Source organism: Ciona intestinalis, unplaced genomic scaffold, assembly GCF_000224145.3.
Source record: "Ciona intestinalis unplaced genomic scaffold, KH HT000075.2, whole genome shotgun sequence".
NCBI lineage: Eukaryota > Metazoa > Chordata > Ascidiacea > Phlebobranchia > Cionidae > Ciona > Ciona intestinalis.
The window spans coordinates 217,894-239,028 of record NW_004190397.2 but is presented as its reverse complement, the minus strand read 5'-3'; the positions used below and the strand labels follow the sequence as shown (position 1 = coordinate 239,028).

General features: G+C 34.5%; 1 long non-coding RNA gene across 3 annotated transcripts in view; it reads right to left on the bottom strand.

Moving 5' to 3' along the window:
* Positions 1-4,020: 4,020 nt before the first annotated feature.
* The window catches only part of LOC101241921, a 19,731-nt gene continuing 2,616 nt past the window's right edge, over positions 4,021-21,135 (bottom strand). Inside the window, exons 3-7 of one of the 3 annotated variants that reach the window (XR_003396740.1) lie at positions 12,278-12,441; positions 11,712-11,809; positions 6,728-7,818; positions 6,559-6,662; positions 4,021-6,175 (exon numbers count right to left, since the gene is read on the bottom strand). This is a non-coding gene — a long non-coding RNA (uncharacterized LOC101241921). Of the gene's footprint in view, positions 6,176-6,558; positions 6,663-6,727; positions 7,819-11,711; positions 12,442-21,135 lie in introns of all 3 variants that reach the window. The other 2 variants (XR_003396741.1, XR_003396742.1) reach the window with 2 other exon arrangements.

Sequence of the window (21,135 nt, the reverse complement as noted above, 5' to 3'; positions counted from 1 at the left end):
TTTAACACCAGATAATTAAATATTTATATAAATTTTGAGAATTAGTTTTAATTAAAATAATGTCTATTGTCACAATCTAGACGGACTGATTAAAATTCTGCAAACGCGTACCTGGACTTAAAATACTTAGCATATACAGTAGGGTGGGAGAAGATGGGACACCTTTTCATTCTATTTTCTCATGGTGGTAAACAAAGAACATTCAAAGAATTATAAAATCGTATCCTCACAGCTCCCATAGACCGTTGTTAATTGTATAAAACGCGATCAGGATATTTAGATAATCTGTGCTGAATGTGTCCCATCTTCCCCCACCCTACTATATAACTTCGAATAAAACTTGCCTAATTTATTATTCTTATTAATAATCTACATTAAGCCTGCTACAGCGACAGTTAATCAATGTTCATGGCTTCTGCATACACATTAACTAGCTACAATGATTGTTAAACAAAACAAAGCAATTGAATCCAAATCTGACGCTGGTGTTTATTAATTGACAGGCGCGACTCGACTATTACGTCATCAGTTCGATAGTTTCCGGTTGATTGTTTCAAATCAATTCGTTTATGACGTCACAATTAGGTTGCGGGAATACACAGTGAAAAGGATTTTAACCCGAAACTGTTAGAAAAACTGAAAATAGCATAAAATTGAGTTTTTGACGCAGTATCGAGTGACGTAGTAATACGTCACAGAATGACACGCAATGGGAAAGCACGTATTTTGTGATCGATTGTAACTTATTCAATTCTGCTTACTTCTTAACTTTTAATTCGTAGACAATATTTGGTGTTTCAGATCGCCATGTAGTGGTTTGAAGCGCTTACCCCTAAAAAAGAGAATACGGGCTCGAAGCTGACACCACTATATGGGGTATATGTCTCCATGGGTAAGCCATGCAATAACAATTTCTCCAACCCAGTGGCCCTTACGGGTTGTTAATTACTATCCACATGACAGAATAAATGAATAAAAGACCCATAAAGTTAAAACTATCGTAAATCATAAGCACCCACACAAGGTGTATGAAACAAAACACATGTAAAAAAACTGTTTTGACTCCGCTACGCGAAGATAAACAAATTGCACATATTCTAATCAGTTCTATTCTATGTGGGTGAGGTTCCGCAGCGCGGCACGCCATAGGTCTAAGGATTTATGCCAGGACTGGGCCATTACCAAAAAGTGCATATACATACACAGTGTATAGTTACATACGTGACCGCTGTATGCCAGTCACCAACGCGCACGGTTAAGTTATCACATGACCAACTTCCGCAAGAACATATTTGAACTAATAACCGTCTTAAACTTACCGCTAGACGGTGCACTGAGCACCGTAAGTTATGTGTATATTTATTTAACTTTTGGCTTACTAATATATTTAGTAGGCCATGTTAAACTTACATTATGTATAGTAGGATGGGAAAGATAGGACACTTTTTTTTATCTATTCCTGTCCCATTTTGTAGTAAACAAAGAATTATAAACCGTAACCTCACGACTCCTATATACAAAACACGATCAGAATATTTGGATATTATGTGCTAAAGGTGTAGCGTCTCCCCCCACCCTACTGTAGTTGAACTGAAGTTTTGAAAACTATAGTTCGTAAGCTTGAAGGTTATAGGTTCAAGGCTTGGTGCAGTGGCTTTCTTAACTAAATATTCGAATAACTTTATATTCTCTTAGAAGTGCATAGCAGTAGGTTAGTCTGTTTAAAAACGCAGCTTGCAACAGTTTTTACACGCAAGATTAAAGAATATTGGCAGGATTATTTTAAACAGACTCGTATTCAAAGTTTCGTTACATTTTTCATCTGCCAAATTAGGCATTTTAGATAGGTCATTTCTGGGCCATGCTATCACAATCTAACTAAGATGAACCCGGCTTGCGTAGGTTTATTTACTTTAGCAGCAACCATAGTAAAAGTAAGACCACCTACAAACTGAAGGTTTCATTCGCTTTCGTGACAAAAACAGCCAAGAATTTTAGAACAGGTGTTTATTTCTCGAGGTTGCTTTGCAATTTTATAAGGGCTGTGTGAAACGAATTTTATCAAAAAATGGTCTTTTTAATACATGTTTTAATACAAACGTAAGTGGCACACACTTTGACTTATTTTTGCATATTATTATGGTATGTATTTCTATAAAAATATAAAATATTCTGTGATTAAAGGATAAAGACAAAAGAAAATACGCAACACTACAGCTTATACTTTTATTGAGTTGTAATCAATTGAATTTCTTAAAATTTGGCAAAAACCTTCTAATTTCTAGCTTCAGGAGTGTAATTTTGTTTTCGTTTGGAAACTAATCTATTTTGCACAAAGAAAATGGGGTTAAGGGGCTCCGTGTGAATGCAATAGTGTGTGCAATGCAGTCATCAATCAAGTTGGCCTGCCAGAAAACCCGAGATACATCACGGACTGAAAATACCAGGCAAGGTAGATTAATGGTGTGCAGGGAATCGGACACAAGTGCACAGAGGCCCATGTTTACCGAAACACTTCACTTCGACAATGGTGAACATTTGTGAAAAGATTCTGCAGTTTTAAACTAATTACTGCTGGGTAAAATGGGTCTCGTTAGCACTTACTATATCTTAGTTTCTAATCATCATGTTTTTAAGAATTAACAACGATTTTTAAAGGAGTGAGGATACGGTTATGTAATTCTGTAAATATTCTTTGTTTAATACCAAATTGAAACGATAAAATAGAATGGAAACAGGGACCGTATCTTACTTTAATTGAACAAACAGTGCAGAATTGCATTTCGCGAAATTTATTTCATATTTTTGGTTAAACAAAAACGAAAGGAAGTAAAATAATGCTAAATGACAGTTTTCATAAAAAAGCGCTACAAATCAAAGCGTTACATTTATTAAAATATAACTTTAAAGCGCCTTAAAATTTAGACTATTTTCGCAGCGTTGCTGTACTCAGGATTTTTCGTGTTATATCAATTAATTCTCTCTTATTTTTAGAGTGTAACTACTTAGTAAAAATGTCTAATGTCTTTGTAGGATTTAAAGTTGATTAAAACTTGGAAGTAACAGATTCGGTCATAGCTTTATGCGTATGATAACCAATATACGAAATACTACGCACGCTATGACATTCGATGAAACATAAATGACAGAAAAAGTCAACATACGGTGTATCAAAACATGCTATAGGTGCGATAGAACGCTATCACGGTCGCTGGCCTGTGGGAATCCATCGTCAGGTAAGAAATGAATTGAGAACGACTGTGTTTACAGAACGTGACACTAGAACGTTAAAGGTATGGTCTTCTTTGATATTCTCTTGGGTTAGGTTTGATACAATGGCTGGGCGAATTGTGGGGACAGATTAACGCTGCCTTGAAACTTTATTCTATGCCGTGTTGATGTATAATATCGGGATAAATGCGGAATGATATTAACGCGTGTGATAACCGCTGATCTAATATGTGTGGTCACGGACACGCGCAGAATGCATCAAAAACAACGATTTTAAAACGTTAATGCGATTAGTTGTATTTAATCGCTGACCACGGGTTTAGGGACATGTAAATACGTGTCTCTTAGAGCATATTTGAAGATAAAATCCGTTCGTGTGGGGTAGCATTTAATGTTGTCTGTTTTGTCTAAAAGAAAACTTGTTTGTATTAAAACATTCTGCCTATAACCAAAGAAAATGTTTTCATTTTAGCCCTCATAGCCACGACTATGTATATATACATATATTTGAATGAAGGCGCATAAATGTGTGTATATGAAATAATACGACCACCTGAGACTGGGGTTGAACTCTAACCCTTCAGGCTTCAAAACCTAAACCACTCGTTGATGTATCAACTTCAAATAACGACAGTGTCAAGTACCGTCATATGATTAATATGTTGTGTGTTCACTTGGTCGTAAAACATAGAAAATATATCGCATAACATATAAAATGTCGTATGTATATATATTGTGGGATGGGAAAAGATGGGAGACCTTTAGCACAGAATATTCAAATATCCGGATCGTCTTTTAAACAATTAACAATAGTCTAAGGGAGTCGCGAGGATACGGTTTTATATTTCTTTGGATGTTCTTTGTTTACTACCACATGGGATGAGACAATAGAATGAAAGGTATCCCATCTTACCCCACCCTCCTATAATATACATCTTCTAGTTAATGATAGCGTTAATTAGGACAATAAAGAGGGAATTGGCAACAAAACGACAATGGGTAAAGTTATAACCTTCTATACGGGTAAAAACTAATTTAGGAACAATTTGAAATAAAGTGTGTTGCTAAACCGAACATTCGATATAATAAACTCACAGTGAGTTATGTAGTAGTTTTTTTGGACTTTTTGTTAGCGTTTTTTTCTAAAAGAGTTCTTAGACTTCTGAGCACACAAGATGGATTTAGTATTTAAAAGGAAACGTTTGGGATTAAAACGGTATGGTACATACTACATAGGAGCTTATATGTTTGTATCGAAACGGACCAGTTATCGTTATAGGCATTGTATTAAAACATTATGTAATATAAAGAAAGTGGGCGTAAAAGCAAGACCCGAGAATACGGAAGCCAGTTTTAAAGATATGAAAATTTGTATTATAAGAAGATCGATGTGCACGAGACGGCTTAACTTTAAGTACAATGACATACCACAGGCGTTTATCATGTGTTTTTAAATAGGTATTAATTGTCATTGTTTACACAGTGAAAACTTCGTTTGATAGTCAATTAGTATGTTTAATATGCATCGCAGATCTCAACGGTCGAGTTTGCATTGATTTTATTTCAAAGCATTAACCACCCCATGGGAAATGACAAGAATCGATGTTGTGACGTCATTAAGATGTCCATTATGACGAAGTTAGCAGTCACAGTGGAGAGAAAAACGATTTAATTTCCGGCGATAAGAGCGGCGCCAAGCGGTAAAATCGATCATTTTCAACTGAAATTATCTTCGTGATTATCTTCATATGATTTCTATGATTTCAAAGCGTCATAATGGTCCTTTGTTACGTATGCAAATATAGAACTGGTAGAATAACCAACCCTTACGAGGTGACAGCTAGACAGAATGATCACCGTATGACGTCACAGAGGGCATTGTGATGTGGCGCCGAGCACCATCTAGCGAAAAGTTGACACGATAGATAAGATCCAGTTTTAAGAAGCAGCAAACGTTTTACTTGTTCTGTTAATCCAGCGATTTAAGTTGCATGTCGCGCACAATGCGTGGTTTTATGACAAATCGCCTAGATCGCGTTTTAGCGTCAGGTATTGTCATAAGTGGTCTGGAATCTGAGTTATTTTTAAAACGCACGTTATCAGGCGCATCACATTTAGTGAATTTGTTAAAGAAAACACTTAGGATATGTATATACTTCGACGGGTGGAATTTGAATCTTATGTCATGTAGGACATACCAAGCTTAGGTTACGTAACGTTTACTTAATGTGCGTTTAAAATAAGCTCTGTATAATATTTAAACACAGAAAGAATCTATTGTTCTTCACCCCGGCCTAGGATTCGAACCCAGAACCATGGTGATCTCGCCTGTTCCAGATTTGAAGCCAGTATTCAATGTTTACCAATTTGAAAAGTAATTTTCGCAACATCAGATGCCCATTTTGAGTTTTAAATCTGGTTTATATAATCCAGATGTTTTAAAATTGTCAGCAACACACTAAAATTACCCAATACTTCGCTGCTCTAATCTGTACAATGTAATATAGGACAGCGGTCGGGCTTTGTTTACGTTTTCGTTGATATGGGGTGACACGGTTTAAACTCGGTTAAATTTAAACAGCGATTAATAGCGAAGCTGTTTCGACATAAACCGACCAAAAGACTGACGTGTCGCCGTAATGTGGATTAACACTCCGCTAAAATAATGCATGTAATCTTTCCCAGTTGTCGTATTAACGCATAGGTTTTAGGTTTAACCTAGTTTCGATCGAAAGCTTGTGTAGTTAGATAAAGATATTTCGCTCGTTTAACGATTAGGTATCGTGGCATTGAGCTTTAAAATGAAGCTAAAATATTTGTTCAGTAATCCAGGCTTTGGACTTAAATTTGACAATTTACACGAGATGCTGTTGTACAGGTTACGGAGTGGTCCTGAACACGTCTCAATTTAAATTCATACGATGAGGTATACCCGCAAAGCTACCTTTAGGAAAATTTGAATTATATTAACGTAAACGCCATGTACGTAAAATAAACATATATCGGAAACCTGTTACATAAAAATATAATATAAAAAGTTCTATTCTACTTTATATGAATGAGGCTTACCACGGCCAGCGGGGAGTTTAGAATTTAGACCAAAGTTGATATATACTTAATTTATAGTAGGGTGGGGGGATGGGACACCTTTAGCAAAGAATATCCAAAAATTCTGATCCTGTTTTAAACAATTAACAACCGTCTATGGGAGTCGTGAGGATACGGTTAAATATTTCTTTGAATGTTCTTTGTTTACTACTAAATAGAACGAGAAAATAGTGTTAAAAGGTGTCACATCTTACCCCACCCTTACTGTAATATAGCTACCGTTGAATGTAGTAGATTTAGTTCTTCCGTTGTAAAGCATTGGTAAACTTATTCAGAAGAGGTCATGCCGGTTCTAACCGTAGGAATTGACTTTCAACGTCTTGCTGTAACAACATATACTTGTTGATAGTTGTTAAGTATATGTTAAGTATAATGTAGTGTGGTTCACCTTTGAAGACAGCAAAAGAGATGGGTCTTTGAAATAGCGTCGCATGTTTACATTGTATGCATTATAATTAACGACCCAAGCCTGGTCTTACTCGTCCTGATTAGGTTGTCTGACTGGAGTCTGTTTTGTTCAAACTAGTTCAATGATGATAGATGGGCAAGGGGATAGGAAGATATTAAAAGTGACAAAATACTTGTTGTTTTAGCGCTAATGGTGTGTAATGAGTCGACTGAAAAGGACGCACTGTCATATTTTTTACAGCATTTGTGGTTATGTTGGAAAAGGGTGTATGAAGTTTGGAGTTACATATGTTATACCTAAAAGTTAATCGCCGTGTCTAATGTGTTTTATATTGGTTTACATTTGCAAAAATACGGTACTTTTTTAATGTTTTAACTTGAGATATATGTTTGTTGTGAGTAATGGTCTTATACGTTTCATTCAATAGGTACTGCAGAAATAATGCGTGTCCTTTACCCTGTTACAAGGCTGCCATATTCCGCTACTTCCCGTCTTTTTACATATTCTTCAGACTTGTTAGTGTAAATAACTCTTAGCTTAGTTATGTGACTAATATTAGCCAGAAAGGGGTAAGGAAAACTGGTTAAGTTTTAACAAAATATGCCCCTTGGTTACAAGACGTTAGCAAATTATCATGGGCGTGCTCAGATAAGATTTCATTAGAACTTGACATTAATTGCAAACCATTGGCGTTGCTTGGTGGTTGGTATCTCAGTAAGTCTTGTTGTTGTCAATTGTCGGGCACATAGTTCAAGTATATGTGATAGCGGAGTGTGATGGAACACAGTCAAGGTCTTGGGCAAGAATTCCACTTGTTGATGGTTGAGATAAGGCAGAGGTAAAAGAAGTGGGGGCATGCAGTATCGAGGTCACCCCATATTAAAAGGTTAATTGTAAATATAATATTACATAAACTTTCTAGGTGCTACTAATCGTAGCAAACGAAAATGAAGTATAAATAATAGTGTACCAAGTAGATACTATTTTGCTGATAATTACCATTGCCAGTCTTTTTTGTTTAAATAGAATCCTTTTTTTTTCGATTTTTGTTGGCTGCTTCTTGTTGTGTTCTGTTAATGTAACGAAAAGCATTAAACAAATTGAGTCCTGTATATAACTATTATTTAAAGGCAGATTTGCTAACATTTAGAATTATGTTTGATATTTTCAAATAATGTTTAGAGTTTACGTATACTAACACGCTTTATATTCTTTTTTTACTTCAGTAAAAAAAAGAATTTACTTTAGTGAAAAATGAGCGTTGACATGTTCTTTCGTTCAATAAGTGTACAAGTCCCATTGAAACACTGTAAAAGCGTGCAAGCCTACCCCTCACTGTTGTTATATCAGCTAGAGCTGTCACTTCATAATGAGCGATTACACTTTAGCTTAATGACTGTAGGTTTACAACAAGCATACACAATTTGGAACTGTTTTAACTCTATTACATTGCTTTGATGTTTGCATACTTGCCTACATTATGACAGCAATTATAACTAGTTTAAATAATTACTTTAAATGTTGGAGTTCGGTCTTAGGTCCCGCAAGTATGTGAACTATTTTTTATGTTATGCTAATTACCATCTCTTGATGCACAGTCATTTAGATAGTAGTAGTCCAAAAAAGAACTAAAACACAAACTTAACATGTGTGAATATATTATAAATTTACCTTTGCGTTTATGATAACGAAGGTCATGATAACAACGAAGGGACGGTAATAATCAGCAAAACGACAGTCGTTTTTTAATGATGGTATATGAAATAGAACACCGATGGTATAACGACTGTCGTATCCCGCCACGCGAGGATAAATACGTTACAATCATTCATATTAAATTATGTGAGGTTTTCTTATCTAAACTTGTAACGTGCGCAACGTTTTATAAATCTTTATTACAAGCTTTTTGATTGATTCTCAGCCCTGCGAAATGAGCATTAGGTGAGGGCAAATACACTTTCTGTTTACCCCCGTACATGATTGACGTGGTATCATAATTTATATTCTCTACACTGTTACGGGTCATTTGGTTGAAGCTATTACACAGAATGCACGGTATTCATGTTTGTGTAGCGACATATGGTGCTCAAATCGTTAATTGAATTCTTAAAGAAATCCCAATCTGTTATAGATCGAAATTTGTGAGGGACGCGATCTTTAGAACAAAACCATTGAAGAGAGAATGATTAAGTCTTTAATTAAACTAGAACGTCATGGCGTAATGAGAGAAACAAGTGGTATTGAAACAATTCAGAATAATTGTGGTCTGGAAAGTTATATAATTTCTCGTTTTTTAGCCTTTCATTTTTCTAACATTTTTGGGCTATAGGTCTTGCAGAGTAAAATTTTATTTGTTACAAAAAACATTGAAGAAAACTGATTGACAGCATAATGATTATAATGTTGACATCACACTATCAATGTCAACCGCATGATGACGTCATCGTTACGTGTCTATTTGTATTTTCACGCTCGGTGGTTCCCCGCGTATTTTTGCTCTATTTTAATTGATTTATTGATTGGTGATGTCATACCAGACAACTTAATCATTAAATCCAGACTAACGGAAACAACAAACAATAGTCATTATGACGTAACCGACTAGTGTGTCATACACGGGTACCTACTTTACCTAATATGGTGTAGGGAGAAACGCTTGTTTTTATAGACGGGAATTCGTTGTACGGTATATAAAAAATAACAATAAAACGAACAGAATACGGAAATAGCATTTTTACGCTTTGTTAAAATATGCGTAAACAGACTGCAATGCAAAACGGGCGTTGTTATAATTTTTAACAGTCTTTGATAAATTAATTAAATTTTAATCGTTTTTTCCTTATACTGAATTATAATTTTAAACTATAAATTAAAAGTTTAGCAAAACGGGTAAATCGTAGATTTCCAACTTGGGGCAGTTTTTACTATGTTAAAATGATTTTTAAATAACCTTTAACGTTTTTTGAAATATTTGTTGTCCATCATTAATTACAATACGACCTTCCGTTCACCCCATTCCCTTATCTATGTTAGCTTTTGCGCGCCATGCGTTCTACGCTTTAACTATCGCGTCTGAATCATGCTCGAGTATTCCGCGTCGCCTGTTCTGTGACGTCACAAAGGAGAGGTGGCAGATTGTGATTCATAAGCGGGAAAAGCGATTTTTCAATCGTGTTTTACATTGGGATGGGACATCTTATGTGAACGGGGTGTTTTCAGTTTATTTTAAGTAAATCTTGTTTTGCTTAATTATCAAGTTTCCAAACCGCAAAGTGCAAGTTAAAAAAATACAAATAATCTTTGCAACATTTATATATAGATTACCATTTATAAAATATTCGCAATAGTGTTAAACTTTTAGGTTGAAATTATAAACAAATTTCAATTTAAGCAATAAAACAGCAATGTCCATATAGAGCTGTGTCAATGCTTAAATATCGTTGGGTGGATTATGAAGGCGATTAATTTAACATCGGTTTGCTAATTTCGCTTTACAGTTGCGGTTTGATGAAGTGTTAAATGGTTTAAAGCTCTAAAGCAACTTCGTAATCACTGCACACAAATTTGGATTAATCTGAAGGAGACGCTGGCTTAGTGAGACCGCGCAGAGAGCAAAGCTGAAACGAAAACCACTCAAAGTTGAGAGCTTTCTAAGCCGGAGTAGATCTGCTTAGCTAATCCTATTTAATCCCTTTTGCCACCAACGTTACAATGGTGGTCTTTGCCGTTTTTAACAGGAAATAAAGACCAAGAACATATCCGAGTTGTAGCAACGGTTTTTGAACTTGGTTTTAGGTTTCAAGGTTCGAAATTTAAGCGCGAAATAATGTCCAGTTGGCCCCGCGTGTTTTGCATGCCGCTGGGTAAAAATATTTGACTTTTCTTTGTGAGTTAAAAGGCGTACGGAATGCAGTGTTTTGGGTTCAGCAAAGATTAATGATAGCTGTTTAGGTTTCAGTTGCCGGCATTTCGGGTTAACCAATGGCCGTATTTGGTCGGTTATTAGCGGGGCAATAACTCTTTCACATTGTGCTCTGAACATAGACAGACGATTTGTTTCTTTTTCGCTGTTAAGCTGACTGGTTTTTGAATTAACTTTAAAGGAACATTAATACACGGATTTCTGTGCGTTCAAAGTGTGTTTGTATAGTGAGTCGTGTACGGGTTACGCAAATTTTGCCTTTCGATGTTTTTGAACGATTTTCCCTTTTCTGGGGACGCCTAATTGGGCCTGGCTTGTTGCTGCCGAAGCCACTTAAAGAACTTGTACGGTTTTCTTATCAATAGATTAGGATTAATGGCTAGTAGACTCGCTCGACCGGTGAGAGAGATACCAGTTGATGAAGCATGTTATTGAAAAGCAGAGGAATTGCTCGTTTGTCCAAGATCTTATGTAGATAAGCTGACAACGATGGTGTATGGACCACCGTAGAAGGATGGGCGGCTGGACTTTTTCGCATTTATAAGACTTTTTTAATACCCTACTTAAACTATATGGTTTAACCATTTTGTAAAGCGAATTTGGTTGTGTCGTTTTTTGTCTTTTTTAATACTTTACTTAAACTATAGAGCTTATCATTTTGCAAAGCGAATTAGGTTGTGTAGTCACAGCTTTGGGGCTTAGCGAAAGTTAGAACTTTCAGTACTTGTTTATGGAATCAGCAATGTGTTTAATATAAGTTTAACCATTTGTTTTGCTGTTAAACTAAACGTTTGTGTGTTTTCGGGGGCAATATTGGTTTAACTTAAGAATCGCGTATTTTAAAATATAAGTATAAGACTAGTTTTAAATTGGGTAAGTTACAAATATTCCTGGTAAGTTAGAAACATATGTGTTTTACAACTAGTAGTATCTATATGTATGATTATTTTAATAGTGTAAGTAAGTATATGAATATTTGATATACAACTAGAAATAACCTAGATGGAAACATAAACTTTATAAAGAAGGATCTATACTTACATTTGCAGGTGCCTAGATCATTGCTACTCTTCGGCTTTTGCACGTCCACTTGTGGCGTTAAAGAGCAAGACGTGACGGGGTGTGGCTGTGTGGTGAACCTAATTAAAAATGAGGATATTTAATTACTTTACCCAAACCGTTGCGAGGTATTGCCATAGTCGTGGCAGTGGAATGTTACAAAGTACAGGAAATTTTAGCAAAGGGCATTAAAAGGAAATTGGCGAACCTTCATAGGGTTCCTTGTCCTGAGCGCTTATGTTTTGAGAACAGAACGTGACTATTTGAATAACATTGCACACTCGTTGCTATTTTTCGGGAATTGCCGCTCAATTTGGCACGTGGTCAGGTAGAAACAGCATTTAATTGAAGGACAAACATTTACAACAAGGATTCGTTCATGAGTATATACTTAAGGCCATGTATGTCTGGCATTGGACGTGCTTTGCGGTGTATCCGGTGGAAACGGGTTACCACTGAGTACTGTAAACCTTTTACCGAAGACTTGTGTTTTGGATTTGATCCAAGGACACCGCAAACTTGCACAGTGCTTCAGTTAGGATTTATACCTTTGGCCGGGTCAGTCACGTGATAAAAGCTGGTTGTTTGATTGGTCACGCAGATTGGGTTACACGATCCGTCAAAGGGCCACACGTAACGGTGTAGAAGAATTGTGTCAACGTACTCTACGTCCGGACGCACGATTGGAGGTGGAAAATTAAGGCTTCGTTGGCTGCACAAACATATAAATGCAATGATTCATTACTTGTGTAAATGGCGATATGCAGGTTAAATATTTATTGCAAAACTATCACTTTTACCTATATACACAATTAATTGGACCTATATTTTTGAGCTGAAAAAAACAATTTCCGGTAAAATAATTTTATTTAAACACTTTTTCTCATTTCATAGTTTTCTAAACATGTATATTAAAAAGTCGCCTTAGAGGTAAGACCAAAATATTTTAAAACTGTTTAAAAATAGGCTTATTTTTAAAACTTAATACAAATTATGTCTACATTAAAAACATTAAACCGCAAAGTGGACCAAGTTATGAGAGATTGCTACTTAAAAAATAGCATTATCTTTAGAGCTCAGTACATCGCTTGCAAACCGCTTTTAAAGCGTCCTTAATCTCGCAACATCATGTACATGGTCGTATCGGGATGTTTTGGATTACGATATTGAAATATGACCCGCTGTAGGTTTAAGGTGATCAATCATACAGTATTTTGCTTAAGGTACCGGGGTGGAATGTGATATTAAGGCCAGCTGTTAAACTTGTAGAAGCAGCTGGGAGTGTTATTTATGACGACATTAAAGGGCAAGGTCGCACAAAGTTCGCGAGATAATAAGATAACGAGGCAAGTGAAAGTGTGACGCTTCACCAAAGTTGTTACAATTACTTAAAAAATATAGTGAAACATCTCAATTTTTTTTTTAAATATACGTATAAAAATGATCAAAATGTGTTTTGTTTTGCAGGTGTATTAAATTTCAAGTATTTACAAATCCGAGCTATATGAATTTGATAAATGACTAGTATGTGGGGGTTTAATTCCACGGTCTTTACTGTATCCAAAACAATCTTTGTATACAGATAAACTGTTTGGCAGTAATTTTTGGAGGGACGCCACAGAACTGTCAAATTATTTGCACTTCTTCCGACATCTAGCGGTTAAAAATCCGGATTAGAGACTTAAAAGTCGATTTTTGGTTCGCCTATGTCTTACAAAGGTGTATTGTAGAATGGTAAAGTAAATTGTGTGATATGAAAGGAAATTGTTCAAATATTTGACCATAGACGCTTGCTTCAGTGAGTGATGGGATTTACTTGACAAATAATTCATCATGTAGACTAGAAGACCGGAATAAAGGCCAATGTGCATGGAAGGGTGATTGATTACAGTTTAATAGAGCATTCATAAAGTCACTTGCATGCCTAAAAAACTTAGGTAGTACAAGGCTGAGACTGTGCTAAGTCTTAAGATCCATTGTGTTTAAGCATACAATGTTGTTTGATATTATACCCGACTTATGTTCTCCATTAGGTTAAAGGATTATTTAGGAAAGCCTTTTTATAACCCCCAATTTTTTTACGCATCTATTTGTTTGTTGGCGTATTGTATTTCATCAATTTATTCTTTATTTGTTTTTATATTTAGAAACAATAAAAAATAAATAAAATGTGTATATTGTTTTAAACGGAAAAACACTACAAGCTAACAGTTGCTGCTTTCTTGTTATTTTTTCCACCTATTTCTATACAACTTTGGTATGAATTATGAACAGAAACCAAAATCTTCACTGAGTTATTTTAAAATCAGTTTTAATTTAAAAAAACATATAGCCTTAAAACATGTTTTCTAATAACACATCATTATATTATTATTTTCATTTTACGAACATGGTTTCATAACATGTTTTTCCATAACATATCGTTTTTTTTTCATAACATGTTTTCCCATAACATATATAATTTAAAACTGTGGAAAAATACCTATATACAAAAATGGTAAGCTTGAATATTATGAACATTTATCAAAGCGTAAACAAGTTTGAATAGTATTCAATAAAATCCGCTGTAATGTTTTTATACCAAAATGGAGCAACATGTTCCATTTAAGTATAGGTTTTTAAATAAGTCACATGAACCACGGAAAAGAAGAACAACATTTGGGACATTACACGCGTTATTAAGATCGGAATGTCGCACTGGCTTTACGGATCAGGAATACGTTTTTTCTCAAGTAACCCACAGTATTTAAAAACCAACGCAGTGTAAAGATAGGACTCTTTAAAATCGAAACTTGTTATATTTTGAAATATTCGATTTGGCAAAACGTTGGCCTTCACAATACCAAGCTTTCCGTTCAGATAAAAGGTAAAAGCGAAACTAGTTATATTTTGAAATAAATGATTTGGCAAAACGTGGTCCTTCACAATATCTAGCTTTTCGTTTAAAAAAAGGAGAACAATAATATACATACATACAACATTTTTACAATTTGTTAATGGCATACATACACCATTTTTACAATTTGTTGACACAACTCATAGTCGTAATCTTGAACACAAAATAAACGAACTGCATAAACAGATTTTAAAATAGTCGAAATATATTGAAAACAATAAAAGAATGGATTTTTAGGGATTTTTATTTTATTTTTAGTTTATTTATAATCTTAATCATAAATTAAAATGTATTATTTTAACAAAATTCTTGAAAAGAACATCTACAACTGGAAGAAGTCTAAGAAAAGTACCAGCTAGATCATACCACAGTGACCTTTAGCTTTAAGAGTCAAACCAATGCCTTGATGAAATTAAACCAACTCGCAAATTGAAGCAAAAGGATTCCCTAAATTAGAATAGGGCGCCCAGGGAGTTGGAGAACAGTTTAATTTTGCCATTGGTTAAGCACAGCGATTTGCAAGGCTACGATATAGCGTTTAGCTCAGGCGCACGGCTGTTGAATTTCTAACCCGGATTTAAGCCCTGTACTCAAGAAAAACAAATCTGTGGCGTGCGGTGACCTTCGCCTGACTCGAAAACAAAGACAGCTATTCCCGAATACCGTTTATGACATCATAAGCGGTGGTTTATGGGCTTTAGGGGGAATTATTGAAATTGGATTTTGATTGTTTTATATTATTTATAGAATGTAATAAAGCAAGAATTAACTAAGAAGAGATTATTTAATTTATGTTATGAAATATAAACATAGCTATCTCTTTGATCAACTTAAAAATTTCTAATAGTTCAAAAGTAAAACTAATTTTAAAGTACATTGAAAAATAGTTTAACACCAAAACGAAATATGAAGAAAGCAAAAAGGATTTTTAATTTTTCTATTAGAATTGCTTTCAAACACATTTTACCACAATATGTAAGAACGCTAAAAATATAAGTTTATTTTTTTCCAGCTATGACCAAACCCTTCATTTTAAAGGGTTAAATATATTAAAACTACTTGTTCATTACATTTTTAGACTTCTACACTTTAAACACAGCGAGCCAAAGACTCAAAATTTAAAGCTGTTTTGATATAACTTCCAATAAGCTAAAGGTCGCAAATAACAAAATAATTAAAACAATGAAGAGAAGAGAAAAAGCAACAAAACAACAAGGTCTAACTCTGAAAGAAGTATATCAAACGCATAGCTATATTAAACCCAACTTAAAAGAAATTGAAGCAACAATCATTTCAAATTATGGAAGGAAATTAAGATGCGGTAAGGTGATATATGTACGTAAATACAAGCCGTAAAAGAAGCAGTTCGCAAACTTTTTTATATATCTGAGCCCACAGTTGGAATTGTCCTTGGAACAAAAGCGAGTTGATTCAGAGGATTAAAACAACATGGTGCCTGACAAACGACGCTGGGTATAGAACGAATATGCGTCGACTCAATAGTACTTAAAATAACAATGAAATTCAGTTAAACTAATGCCCAGATTACTCGAGCGAGAGCCACTTCTCCGTGACGTCATGACGCTATGACGTAAACGCCGCAAGGGTGCGCTAAAGAGTAGCAGTATCAGTTGAACAATAACAATAGTTTCTCAAAAAAAAATAACAAACGTTCATCTGTTTATGCATACATGCGATGTTTGCAGCAATAAAAGCCGAAAATCATATACACAAGATTCAACAGAACAAAGGTATTTTCACACAGTAGCAAGTAAGTTTCCACTCCAGTGGAGACGATGATGCCCCAAAAGGTTACCTTGGGGCAATGTTTTATTAAAGTAACAGGAAAACCAGACCATCAAATAAATGAGTTTCAGACAGTCAGTATAAAATAAAACTCAATTAAAACATTAACATGTAAAACATACACAACACAATTCATTTTATACATTGATAGTTTGGAATTATGAATGACTTTGCTGATGTACCAAACAAATACACACAGCAAGTGTTTAAAGGTTTGCAATATGCTTATACTGTATTTGTTTATTTATACAATCTATATATCACAAAACACCACAATAAAAAGAACAACCATTGAAGCAAAGACAGTTTGACTCAATTTAAGGTTTGTATGCAAACAAAACACTACACACGCGCCCAATTACTAACCGCTCTAATCCAATGAGATCTAACGACAACAACTGACTAAATAAGTAATATTTTAAACCCTAGTTTCGCGGGTTTGAGAGCAATTAGTGGTAAGTGGTTTATGCTTATAAGAAAGACTAATAAAGGAGTAAGATAGGGCAGGATAACTAGAAGATTAATCAGCCATTTAAACAATACAAATACAACTAATAATTTAAATGAACTTCCCTATTTTTCATAGTATAAAAAAAACTTGGCTGTTTTATTTGCCTCTTTAATTACAGCAGCGAAGATCAAAATCATTAGCTAATAAAGTGTTATATGTAGTAAACATCTTAACATTACATACGATTTCTAATGCTTATAATATATACATTTGTAACTGCAGTAAATTAGGTAAAGCTTGTTGAATGTAACTGCTTTAACCTCGCGTAGCTGGAAAACCACAGTCGTAATAATATGGGTGTCCTGTTTTTATACACCTAGTGCCAGCTTTTCTGTTTCGATGTATGTCACTTTGTGGGGGAATTTTTTTTTATATATTTTTTTTTATTTTTTTTTTTTATTTTTTTTTTATATATTTTTTTTATATATTTTTTATATTATATTTGGTTATAGCGTGACCCGGCCCTACATTTATAAACAAAATCGTTTTGGCGTTAGGTGGGGTTAAACTCAAAATGGGCAACTGTAATACCGACTTAAGCAGTTAACATATAGATGAAATTTCTAACTGACAAACAAAGAGAATATTCCAAAAGAAGATGGTTATGAAATATAAAATCATACCTATAATAATACCATACATAATTGTAATTATTGTTGAAATATAAGTTGGCATATAGGCTCGGAGCACCCCCACAAGGCGACGCAACACACAGTAGGGTCTGGAGCAATGTAAACTAGATAGAGGGGATTAACTGGAGACATGAGCAGATTGCTTGGACACAAACCAGGGGCACAGTAATGTGAAAAACGTGTGTTGCTGGTAAACTAAACGAGCAATTAGCGTACAGACCGATTTCCAACAATTACATGCAACGGTATACTTATTATTAATAAAATAATCTTTTTAAAACAGTTATAAGACATTGGCAAATCCATGTTTCAAGCCAGGGGCACAGTAATGTAAAAAACGTGTGTTGCTGGTAAACTAAACGAGCAATTAGCGTACAGACCGATTTCCAACAAATACATGCAACGGTATACTTATTATTAATAAAATAATCTTTTTAAAACAGTTATAAGACATTGGCAAATCCATGTTTAGGTCTTTAAAAGATAATAAAATACTCCTCGCTATGTGGTAGCAGAGAGAGCAAACAACAAACATTTCGAAACGTAAACTATTACTTAACATCAAATTGTTACATTTAACGACTATATCAATATGTGCTTGCGTGACTACTGACTATAGACTAATACTGTAACAATAATTTGTAGCGCCCGCCAAAGCACTAGCTGACACCACGTTATGCTTGAATTGCCACAGAAGTTTTAAAAAGCTCTTTGCTATTATAGCTGCTACGTTTAAAAAATAAATACAGCTATGAAACCACGCTAACGACCACATATAAAATGCAATATTTCCCCAAATAGTTATGTTAATATGGCAAAAAATGTGTAGATATTACATTAACCCGCGTAATGGCCTTGGTGGGTACACATCTTAATATATATGTAGTGTTTCATTATTATTATAAAGATAGAAATTCAAATTAAAAAGTGGAATATAAACGTTAAAGTAAAAAAGGTAATACGCCACAACAAATATAAAGTATAAACTGCTGGGCGATTTTGTTTAATTGATTTGATTGGAAATGGAGTATTTTGACAATTATCTATTAATTAATTTGTTTAAAACAATTAAAACTTGCGATTTACAATTCCGACGCAACCATGGCCATTATGCGGTGTTTCCGAACTGTTGTCGTCGATTGTTATATGAAGTGACGACATAATTACAACAGTTAGCGGCGCGCGTGGCTCTTAATCACGAAGTGTAAACAAAATGGCGGAATATACAACGCTGTCTGGTCTGGACGAAAACGAGCAAACAGAAGGACCGTGTTGAATGCGTGTGCTTTACGACTTAACTCCTAAATGAAAGGTGAAGACTCTAAGAAAACCACTACACAAGTTTGTGTAGTGCATTGAGGAAGTATTGGATTGCACAACAAGAGTTCGCATCCTTAAGGATACGATATAGCACATGACATAACAGCTTCGTCTATTTAAAAGGCGAACCCGCAAAACTACTCAATGGGAAAGTCTACCACTATACATAGCACATAAAAATATTTTCGTATGTTTTATATTTTAAAATAAGGGGTATATAATTTTAGTAATAGGGGGGGGGGGATCACATAGTATATATTAGCTAATTAGCGTAGATTTGTTTTATTTACCATCTTTGACACATTTTAGAGTACATTTACATATTCAAATAAATACTCCCAAAAAGTTTTAAATAAAGCAGATCTTCCAATAAAGTTTAAAACTATCTTAACAACAAATTTGACACTAACAGTTTTAAGTACCTAACTATAAACATATATGGTACCATTTAACGTTTAGGCATAAATGAATTGCCATTAAAACTGAAATAGTAGGCAAATAAAGTATAATACACCCTTTGTGCTTGTTTCACCAAACAAACGTTTCAACCAGTACTTGTTCCGTGTTTTATTGCTTTAAAATCGATAATGGAAACAATTGTATGCCAAACGTCGGTATACAAAACTTGAAGTCGAATATCTTAGCTTTTAATATAGACTGGTATCAATTTGTTGATTAACTTTTGAGGCGCTTTAAATAAAAGGCCTAATACTTATGCACATTAAAAAACAGTGTTCCTAACGGCTTACTTTGTATTAGAAAAATTGTAGTAAAGGCCGCGGCATTAGAGGTTACAGCCTTTACAGGTTTGAATCTGGTTTAATTATAGTGTGTGTGGTATTCCAACCACGGTGGTATACTATGGGTAATATAAAATGTTTGATAGTTAGTTCCTATGAGGTATGACGCATATCCCCGTTATCATAGGCCTTAACACGTTCGTAATTAAGTTAGAGCGTCCAGCAAGCTTGAGTAAGCTGTCGTTGAGAGAGACTTATGTATACCCGCAGATTCGAACCAGTGGTCGCACGTTATACGGCCGAGTGGCTTTCAAACATTCCAATACAAACGCCCATTCTTGAGCAGGCTGTGGTATTTGACTATTTGGCGAATAGGATATAGAAATTAAGCCAAGGCTTGCTGGTTGGCAAACACGAATATAACCAAAAAATCAAAGAAGCACTTCTATTTTACTAATACCAATGTTAACTTTAGACCAAAAAAAGAAGAAATAATTTATTTGTGAATATACCTATTTAAATTATTTTTATACAACTAATTGAAGCTATTTGTTAGCTTTTATAAAACAAAACCTAAACCATATTTTTTCATGGCATTGTTTCAAAAACAAGATACAAATAATATTAACAAAAAAATATTCATTTCAATAACAAAACAAAAATATATATTACTCAAGCTGTATTATTATCAGTGGCAAAAGCTTGTGTTCAAAGATATAACTTCCTTAGATATCATACCAGACAGTTATGAAAAGGTGACATGGATAAAAATTTGAACAAAAACGTGGACTTGGAAAAAAGTGCATGGAAAATAACTTGAAAAAAAAATAAAATAACTGAAAGGTTGTATACACAAAAGTTCCAGGAACATGTTATGAATGGAACTTTAATCTTGACCACCAGTGGTTAAACCGGATGAGATGTGGTCTGGTCATTAACTCAACCGTCGTCGCCCTAATCCCTTGTCAGGTTTAATAAAAGAATCACTTCCTTGATATTAAAAGCCAGGCACGATGTGTGTGGTGCAGGCGCGCGGGTAATTTAACGTCGAAGTTTTGACACTGACCGGCATAGAGTGTTTTAAACAGGAAATTTAAGGAAACATTAAAGAGATAAAGCGGGGATGTTTTACAGGACACTGTTTTCCCCAGCTGCATATACAATAACGTATATTTGGGATAATATAAAGGTTTTAAATTTTGCCAGCAATTTTAAAAACCTATGAACAAAACTGCCAAATATTATTAAAATTAGCTGGTTAAAAATTGTCCACAATATGACATGAGGCCTGCACTACAATGCGAAAATTGCTTTATATTGAAATAAAAAACACCACCTACTATTTTTCGGGGTATCTATTAAATGTTGGATAATTAAAATTCAAATTGAAAAAGAACCATTTACAAAGAAGTTTTTTTGTAATGGGTTATTTGTTAATATAAATATGGTATGATGTTCAAAGAGAAATTGGTGGCATAAATCATTTCACAGCATATACGAT